The sequence below is a fragment of the Microcebus murinus genome, chromosome 9, assembly GCF_040939455.1.
Source record: "Microcebus murinus isolate Inina chromosome 9, M.murinus_Inina_mat1.0, whole genome shotgun sequence".
NCBI lineage: Eukaryota > Metazoa > Chordata > Mammalia > Primates > Cheirogaleidae > Microcebus > Microcebus murinus.
Genome location: NC_134112.1, coordinates 98,018,045 through 98,026,849, shown reverse-complemented (window position 1 = coordinate 98,026,849; position 8,805 = coordinate 98,018,045). Strand labels below are relative to the sequence as shown.

The 8,805-nt window shown below is 52.1% G+C and overlaps 1 non-coding gene across 1 annotated transcript; it reads right to left on the bottom strand.

Moving 5' to 3' along the window:
* Positions 1-3,316: 3,316 nt before the first annotated feature.
* Positions 3,317-3,423, bottom strand: LOC142873145 (U6 spliceosomal RNA). Its single transcript, XR_012921193.1, has one exon. It is a non-coding gene; the product is annotated as a U6 spliceosomal RNA (small nuclear RNA).
* Positions 3,424-8,805: the final 5,382 nt, after the last annotated feature.

Below are 8,805 nucleotides of genomic sequence, written 5' to 3'. Positions count from 1 at the left end.
TCTGTTCCCTCCCGAGCACGGAGAGGGCAGCAAGCTTCGCTCCTGCCTGCCCTCTCAGACCAGAGCACTGTGCAGAGCCAGGCAGGGGGACGCCCTGACCTTGGGGGCCTGTGCTGGGAAGGGATGCGTGCATTGGGGCTGGGGGGGCTGGAGGGGTGGTGGGTGGCGGAGCGGAAGGCCCTGACTCTTTATAGCCCAGCCCGGGGTTGTTCAGTGTGAGCTGGAAGTGCCCCACCCTCCGCACTATGAGCGGCTTCCTTCCTGCCTGCTGGCAAGGACTGGGTGGGGAGCAGAGGGGCAAGCAGGGAAGGGAGGCGGGAGAAGTGAGGTGGGGAGGGCAGCAGCCGTGCTGGCCAGGGCCTTCCCCGCCCCAGGATGTAACTCATGCTGTGTGTCAGGAGGCCGCAGGGAGCGGAGAGGGTTGCTCAGCTTCCAGATGGCAGAGCTGGGGCTGGGCACTGGAGGAGGGCTCCAGGCAGAGGTCTGGGGTGTTGAGGGCCTCCAGCTATGGAAGGGGCTTCGTGTCTGAAAGGGGCTCCCTTGTTGGCAGGCGCCACCTAGCAGCTCTGGCTGTTCCTAAGTCAGCCACATGGAGGCAGCAGAGAGCTGAAGAGAAGAGATTTGAGCAAAGTCCTGGGATCAGACTTCAAAGACAGAGACCCAGGCCAGGCAGGAGCCAATGGCGTGTGCGCCTGAGCCCAGATTGGGTGGCGGGTCTGCATAAGTGGCTCATTTGCATAAACCTGAAGCTCTGGTGGTGTCCCTGTAAGCAGCCCACCCCAAGAGGAGCAGACATACCTCCCGGTGGGACAAACTCTCCTGCCCCTCCCTGCCTCATGCATAGGCCGACCCTGTGCAGAGTGGTGCACTGAAGGTGCAGAGTTGTGTCCAGCACGACCGGGGGCTCCTGCAAGAGGCAGCAGTTCCTGCAGCTGGGAGAGCCAGGGAAGCAGTGACTGGAGATGCCTCCCTGTCCCACAGGCGGGCTCCTGAGTGCAGGGCCAGGTGGACGGCTGGATCTGATCGACCCTCTTCTGGAGACCCTTCTGCTGCTGGCCCACAGACTGACGGGGAAGTCGTGTGCCGAGACGCCTTTGGAAATTCTAAGATCCTGTCCTGACAGTGACGGGTGACTGTCAGCCTTGGAGGTTCCTGGGAGTTTGGACTAACTTCCTGAGGGAAACTCAGGTGTCTCCAGGTCTTGATTCACCTTGAGGTTCAGACTCTCCCTTCCAGATGATTGACCATCGTGGAGTTTGTGCCTGTAGGGTATGTGTGTACGTGCGCATGAGTCTCAGCGCATTTGGGCTGCTAAAACTAGACCCCGTGGACTGGGTGGCCTAGACCACAGGAACTTATTTCTCATAGTTCTTGAGGCTGGAAGTCCAAAGTGGAGGCGCTGGCAGATCCCATGTCTGGTGAGGGCGCACGCCCTGGTTCATGGTTGGTGCCTTCTTGCCGTGTCCTCATGTGGTGGAGGAGGTGAGGGATCTCTCTGGGGTCCACTTCATTAGGGCACTAACCCCATTCATGGGGGTTCTGCTCTCATGACCTAATTCCTCTCCCGGTACCATCACTTTGGGGGCTAAGATCTCAACATATGAATTTTGGGGGCACCCAAAGTTTCCATCTGTAGCAGTATGTGTGAGTGTGTGTGAGCGTGTACGTATGAGTGTAGCGTGTGCACGTGCCCATGGGTAGTGTGTCCTGGGGCTCCCTCACTGGCCTGCCTCCACATCTGGTCCCTGCCACTCCAAAGCTCATTTGGGCCAAGTATGTTTTAACATCCACAGCGACTTGAAATTGCCCCTCATTCCAGGGATCCAGAGTGAAAATGAGGAGTTTCTGGGGGTCAGGTTGAGGTCTCCTGAACGCTGACACTTGGGGCCCCGTCTCAGGCTGCGGGGCCTCACACAGACAGCCTTTCTATCTGCCAGTGCCAGACTGTACGCTCGCCCCAGACGCGAGCCAGACAGCTGTCAGGGATCAGTCTGACAGGCCCTCCCCCTTCCTCCTGCCTCCCTCTCCTCTCCTTCAATCCCTCAGGCTGGCCCAGTTTCCTGGTGTGGCTGCTGTGGTGCTACGTCTCTTGGGAACCAGGGCTTTGAACATCGAGTGTGCCCAGCGTGGAAATTCCATAGCAACCATCAAAGGGGATAAGCTGGGTGGAACCCTCTTCCCCCCTTTTTTCCTGTCCTCCCAAGTGGATCGTATGCCCCTTGACTCCCAGTGACTTCCAAGATATCAGAAAACTAGACGTTCCTGATATCTTTGCTGCTGCTGCTGATCTGAGGCTTTCCTGGGGTTTTCCTTCTGTTGTCTGGTTTCCCAAACTCCAGCCTATGTTGCTCTTCGAGTTGCTGAGCCCAGTCCTTGGAGGAGCCTCCATTTAGATGGTGTTCTGCCTCCCAGGTCCAGAAGGGGGAGCTCTCTGGGCCTTTCTTTTCCAGGGGAGAAAGACCTAATTCTGGCTCCCTGGGCACTCTGGGCCCCTGCACTGTAATTGGCTCTGCTGGCACCTCCCTCCACACCCTCACCAGCTCCATTCTCCCACTTGCAAAGGCCCTGGCTGGACTGGTGGCCTCCAGAGGGAGAGAGACGAGGTCGTGACCACAGTTCTCAGTTTAGCCAAATTCTCCCTAAACCCTCCTCCCTTGGAAAGCCTTCCCTTAGCCTTCCAGCCTGAAAACGATCCCTTCCTACTCCAAAGTTGAAGCATCCATGGTCTGCACCACTTCTTGGACTTGAAATTGAGGACTGTGTGACTTCTCTTGTCAGCTGCTGCTATTTGTATTTGGCTCCTGAATATTGTCTATTCAGGTGTGAACATCTTGTCTTCCCAACTAATTGCAAACTTTGTAAGGTCAGGAACTGGATTGTACATCTTATATTTCCTTAGGAGTTCTGCACAGTGAAAGGCACTTGGAAAATGGTGGATAATTGTGTGTGGGTAGACTGGGGAGATGATAGAGTGGGAGACCTAGATGGACCCCAGTTCTCTTCCTTGGTCCTTGATATTGGATGGCTCAGGAGCTCATGATCTGTAGGGTGAGATGGCTACCCTTCAGGATATGGAGCTAGTGTTGGGTTAGCATTCCATTCTCTCTGCACCCCGGCTCCCCACCAAGCTGGGGTAGGCTCTGACTTTTGCCTGATGTTAGCATAGCATTTTAGCAGAATGAACAGGTCATGGTTCTGGACAGCTGACACAGCCACCTCTGTACCTAGAGCTCTCTTCTCCCCCCTTTCTTCTTTCTCTCTGAAACACACACACACACACACACACACACACACACACACACACACATCTTTTTTATTTTTCTTGGAATGTTTCAGGTATTTTCATGTCATCCTTGTGCAGGGACCATGCTAATCTTCTCTGTATCATTCCAGTTTTAGTATATGTGCTGCTGAAGTGAGCACAACACACACACACCCTGATTTCCCTACTTCTTTAGCTCTTGTTACATGTGGTGTATAACCCCCCACCTGGCCTGGTATGGTAGGAAAGTCACTTAACTAAGAACCAGGAGACCTCACTTCTTGTGCAGCTCTATTTATAACTTGTGACACAACCTTGAGGAAGAGTTCTCACCACTCCAAAGCTCTGTTTTATCATCTAATATATGAAAGTCTCCGCTTCTGGCTCCAATATTTCATAAAGCAACAGAAACTCCCAAAGGAAATCCCCAGAGTTGCAAGTGTAAAGTTCAGGAGTGTATTCATATCTTTTTTTTGATGGCTGTGGTGGGGTTGAGGGAGGAAGGCGTATTCTGGACACATGTAAATGAGACCTGGGGTTTTCAACACAAACTGTCAAAGCCGGCTCTTGCCTCACCTCATGCTGCCTCCTGGAGCTACAGTTCAGCTCCAGAAACATTCTCCTGGTTTGGGGTGGCCATCTACTTCACTGTGTTTCGAAAAGAGCCCCAGACTTGCTCACCTGAGCTGTCTTTTCCTGGTTTCCTGCCAAGCCTGGCATGAAGGACTTTCAGCACCTTGGACAGAGACAGAGCTCCTGCCTGGCTGGAGCGGTTGAGAAGCCAAATGAGCTTGGAATCTTCTCCCCAGCAGCCTCCCTGGCAGGGTAGCCCAAAGCATGGCTTGGCTTGATCCTTAATATTTTTAAGTACCTAAAAGCCACTCCAAAATAACCCCCAGTCTGTGTCAAAATAATGCACTGGTTCTGAAAACTCTGAGGGTATTATAGAAACCGAACCAAACCAAAACAAAACCCAACCTATTTCCTAGAATAGTGTTAGATATATTTTAGGTGTTTAATAAATATTTTTTAAAGGAATACATGCAAATTCAACCTTCAGATAAATGTCCTAGCCCCCTTATAATCTAATTCTCCCTCCCCATCAGCCCCTGCTATATAGTAATTCTGGATTTTCTAATGCTCACTAAGTTCTGGAGCCTCACTTGAAGCCCTATCTTGTGTCTAAAGATCCCAGTCCTTAAATCAAGGGGACACATGGCTGTTAATTTGTCAGGCAGAGGAAGCTTAAACTGACTCTTTTCTTTCTCATTTGGGGGTAAGTATATATCGGTGGGAGGACCCACACCAGACTCCTATTGGGATCTTGCTTTCTGAAGATGTTCACCCCCTTCCTTTGTGCCTAAGAAAACCTTTACCATCCAGGAGGTCCCAGCTCATCCAGAAAGTTCTCCTGGCTCCCCCAGCCCACTCAGAGCCCTCCCTTCTTTTAACTTCACTCCACATACCATCAGTACACTAGATTGTTTTTGTGACATTTCATGGCCATTTGTTCTCTCTCCTCAGATTACGAACTCCTTGTGGGTGGAGGCCATATCATATGTTTGCTGTTTTCAGTAGACCCTATAGTAGTGGTCCCCAACCTTTTTGGCACCAGAGACTGGTTTAATGGAAGACAATTTTTCCATGGATGGGGCAGTGGGAAGGTGGAGCTCAGGTGGTGATGTGAGCACTGGGGAATGGCTGTAGCTGGCCACCCGCCACTTACCTCCTGCTGTGTGGCCTGCTTCCTAACAAGTCATGGGCCAGTACCCATCTGCAGCCTGGTGGTTGGGGACCGCAGCTATGGTAATGAGCACACAGCAGGTGGAGTCGGAGTCTGACCAGTCTCAGGGTCTTCTCACCTGTCCTTAAGGGTCTCCCACTCCACTTATTTTTTTAGTCTGAAATAGATATGTAGGATGGACCATGGTGCATTTGTGGAGTAGCCATTGGCCCCCAGGATGAGGGAGCAAAGGCCGGAGGTGGAGGTAGAGGTGGAGGTAAGTATTGAGGGAAAATGGAGGAACCACCCATGGGTGGGCATATTGTTGTGTAGAATTAAGGAATCACTCACTGTTGGAGCTGGAAGGTATCTCAGAGACAAGCTTGTTTTTTTTTTTTTTTTTTTTTTTTTTACAATCTTAAAGGAGACTGCCATTGGGTGACCAGCATGTTTGATCTCCTCATTTTATAGGTAAGGAAAGTGAGATTTAGTGATACTCCTATAGGTACACAACAAATAGGCCCCTTTCCATCACTCTGACCTGGCTCAAGTCTTGGATATCTCTCCTCTGGACTATTGCATAGCTTAATGTAGCAGATGCTATTTTCCCAATATATCCCATGGCACTTTTTTCTTCCAGTGGGACAGTGATACTCCTCCATTGAGGGGGGTGTCTATGTTCCTTCTCCTTGAATCTGGTGGGCCATGATTAGGTAGAAGCTATTTGATGTGACTTTTAAGGCTATGTTATTAAAGGCAATGCAACTTATGACTGATCTGCCTTAGGGACACTGGCCTTTGGAACCCAGCCACCATGCTGTGAGGAAGCCAGGTGGCCACTCAGAAAGGCTTCATGTAGATGTCTGGCCCCAGTCCTAGGTCCCAGCTAAGGTTCCAGCTGACAGCCAGCATCAACTACCAAACATGAGTGGCTGAGCCTCGAGTCCCTAGCAGAGACAAGTTATCCCAGGTGAACCTGCCCAAGTTGCAGATCCATGAGCAAAATAAACGCTGACATTGATTTAAGCCATTGGATTTTGGGATGGCTGTTATGCAGCAACAGATAACTGAAGAACCTTATATTCACCTCAGTTTCTCCAAACTGTTATACACGTATTATTCATTCAACAAACCTTTATTGGATGAATACTCTGTGCTAGGATCAGTACAGATACGATTTCTACATTCATGGATGATACATTTCAGCTGCCACCATGTTCCTTCAGTGTGTCCCCTTTGCATGCAAAATAAAATTCATACTCCTCGGCTCTCCGCAAATGGTGCCACTCTACTGCTCCATTGTCACCACACCTGTGTCATCCTGACTTGCTCTCCATTCTCCAGTCTCTACGCCTTCGCTCATGTGGTCCTTTCCACCTGCAATGCTTCTGCTCTGCCCCATCTCAACCTTCAAGGACCTGCTGTGAAAACTCTCGCCCTGGCAAGGCCCCCCTCCCCGACTTCTCCCTTAAAATGAAGCGACACCACCTTGTAGTCCCACAGCGCTTACCCCAGATTGCACAGTTTCTGTCTGCCCTCCACCTCTCTTGAAACTCTCTAGACTGTGACTCCCTGGAGGAGGGATCCTGGTCTCTCCCTCCTGTCTTCCAGCAGTGTCTGGCACCGGGCCCAGTGCTTAGAAACCCCCAGTAAACATTCGTTATTGCAACTATAGCACAACCAGAATCACAACCAGATCAGTCTGGTCTCCAGAATCCCTGTCTCCAGGACTTTACTGGCTTCTTTTGATACCATGAAGCCAGGGAAAATATCCCACCAATAGTGGGTATCTGGTTGTCGGAAGAAGACCTTGGAATGGGCCAGGGGCAGACAGGATTGCTGTGTGGGGAGCCACAGAGGGCAGTGAGTGAAGAGAGCCCAGCTCCTGGCTATGGGTTTGAGGTACATCCCTTCCTCCCTCTCTTCCTTCCCTTTTTTCCTGTCTATAGCCCCGAGGACACACTTCTGGAGGGGAAACAAGCAGTTTCTTTGGTTCTCTTCTCCTCCAACTCCAGATCATATCTGAAAACATGTCTATTCTGAGGGCACAGCTGCACAGAAGACAAAGCCCCACCATGGAGTGTACGCTTCCCTTTGAACGCTAGGGCCGGTCTTGCTGTTCTTCCTCCCCTGCGGCTTCTGAGGAACCCTTCCTCCATGAGCTGTCTCTCCTGCGCCCGTCTGACTGGAACTGCTGCCCAGTCCCCTGTGAGTGTTGCTTGCTCTCCTGGGCCTGATTTTGGCTGTATGTTGCCTGGCCTGCTCCTTGGGGGCATATAGCAGGGGAAGTCTTCCATTGTTTTCCTCCCAGGTGTCTTGGCTCAACTCCTTCAGACTGAGCAGGAGCAGAGTGGGGTGGGCACAATGTTTTCTGTAGACTTTTCTCCCTAAATTATCTCTTTCTGGGAACTTGGAGGAGCTTATATGTCTCACTGTAGATACAACCTCTCCCTTCCCTTAGTCACAGGAAGGGCTGGGGAAAGCTCTTCCCAAGAATGGTCCCTGAAAAGTGGCTCTGATTGAGCTGCAGATGGGGCACATTCTAGATGCTCAACAGCCCAGCTCTTGGGGGCAGGACTGAGCACTTTTCTCTTTGTCCCAGATGTGGGGGTAGCGGAGGTGGGAAGTTGGCGGGAGGCTTCTCCATCAGCTCTTCTGTTGTCCTTTACCTCCTAGTGCCTGGCATCTGTGACCGCAGGAAGGACACCTTGGGGAGAGCTTGTCTCATCTCATCTCACAGCCTCAATTCCTCGTCTCAGTTCTTGACTGTGGGGGTGGCTGAGTAGGACTGCCTTCAGGCTCTACCCGGAAGCCTCTAAGGAAGTCAGAAATGTGCATTTGGCTTGGACTTCTGAGTATGTGTGTGTGTGTGAGTGTGTGTTAGTGTGTAGGGGAGTCATTAGGGGAGGGGGAGAGAGAGGGAGATATCTGGCTCTCCTTAGCCTGAAGGAACAACTCTCTTATTGCCTCTCTGCACAGAAGGAGGGCTACTCCGTGCCTGGCCTTCTCTCTTTTAGGGTCCCTCCACGTCCTTTGTCTTCCCTTTGGGATAAGAGCAGAGGGCTGAACCAACAATGTGGGCACAGCAGTGGGAGGACAGCTGGCCAGGTCAGATGAGTGGCCCCTCCCCTTCAGGGCCTGGCTCCCTCTCCCTTGGTCTGGAGAGAACTTTTTCCATTGTCCCCCTCTCAGCCCATTCTCAGCTGGCCTTTGCTCACTTTCTCTCAATACCCTGATACCAATACCCTGGAGGGAGGACAGTCCACTCACATGGGAATCACTTGCAACTTATCGCAGGCAACCTAGCAGCCAAGGGTGGCCATGGGGTGGGGCATGGGCTGGGCCAGTCATGGACTGGGCTCCCCCCAGAACCCAGATGTGTTGGGGCCACCTGATTGCCAAATCACAGAGGAGGGGCAGCCTGTGCCACTGAGGGCCCTGGGCATGCCGGCGAGAGCGAGGAAGCCGCTGGCGGTGGAGACGGCCTGAGGGATGACTGCACAGGCAAGAGCCTCTGGACTTTTTTAGCACCGGCTGGTGGAGCCACCTCCTTCTCTCCCACTGGCTGCCTCCCTGAGTCACTGCCCACCCACCAGCAAATAAAAAAGGGTGTCATCTGCTGGACAGTGGCCCCATTTGGCCCCAGTATTTGCATCTTTTTGCTCTGGGGTGGAAGGTGAGAGTCTGAGTAGGGTGGTCTCACCACGACCTTTCTTTCTGTGCCTTCTTCCTTCCAGACTCGGCTTCCTTCCCTGCCCTTTTTTCCTCCCCTCCCCCAACACCCCATGATGATGCTTGCTGGTGACAAGACTCAGTCCCT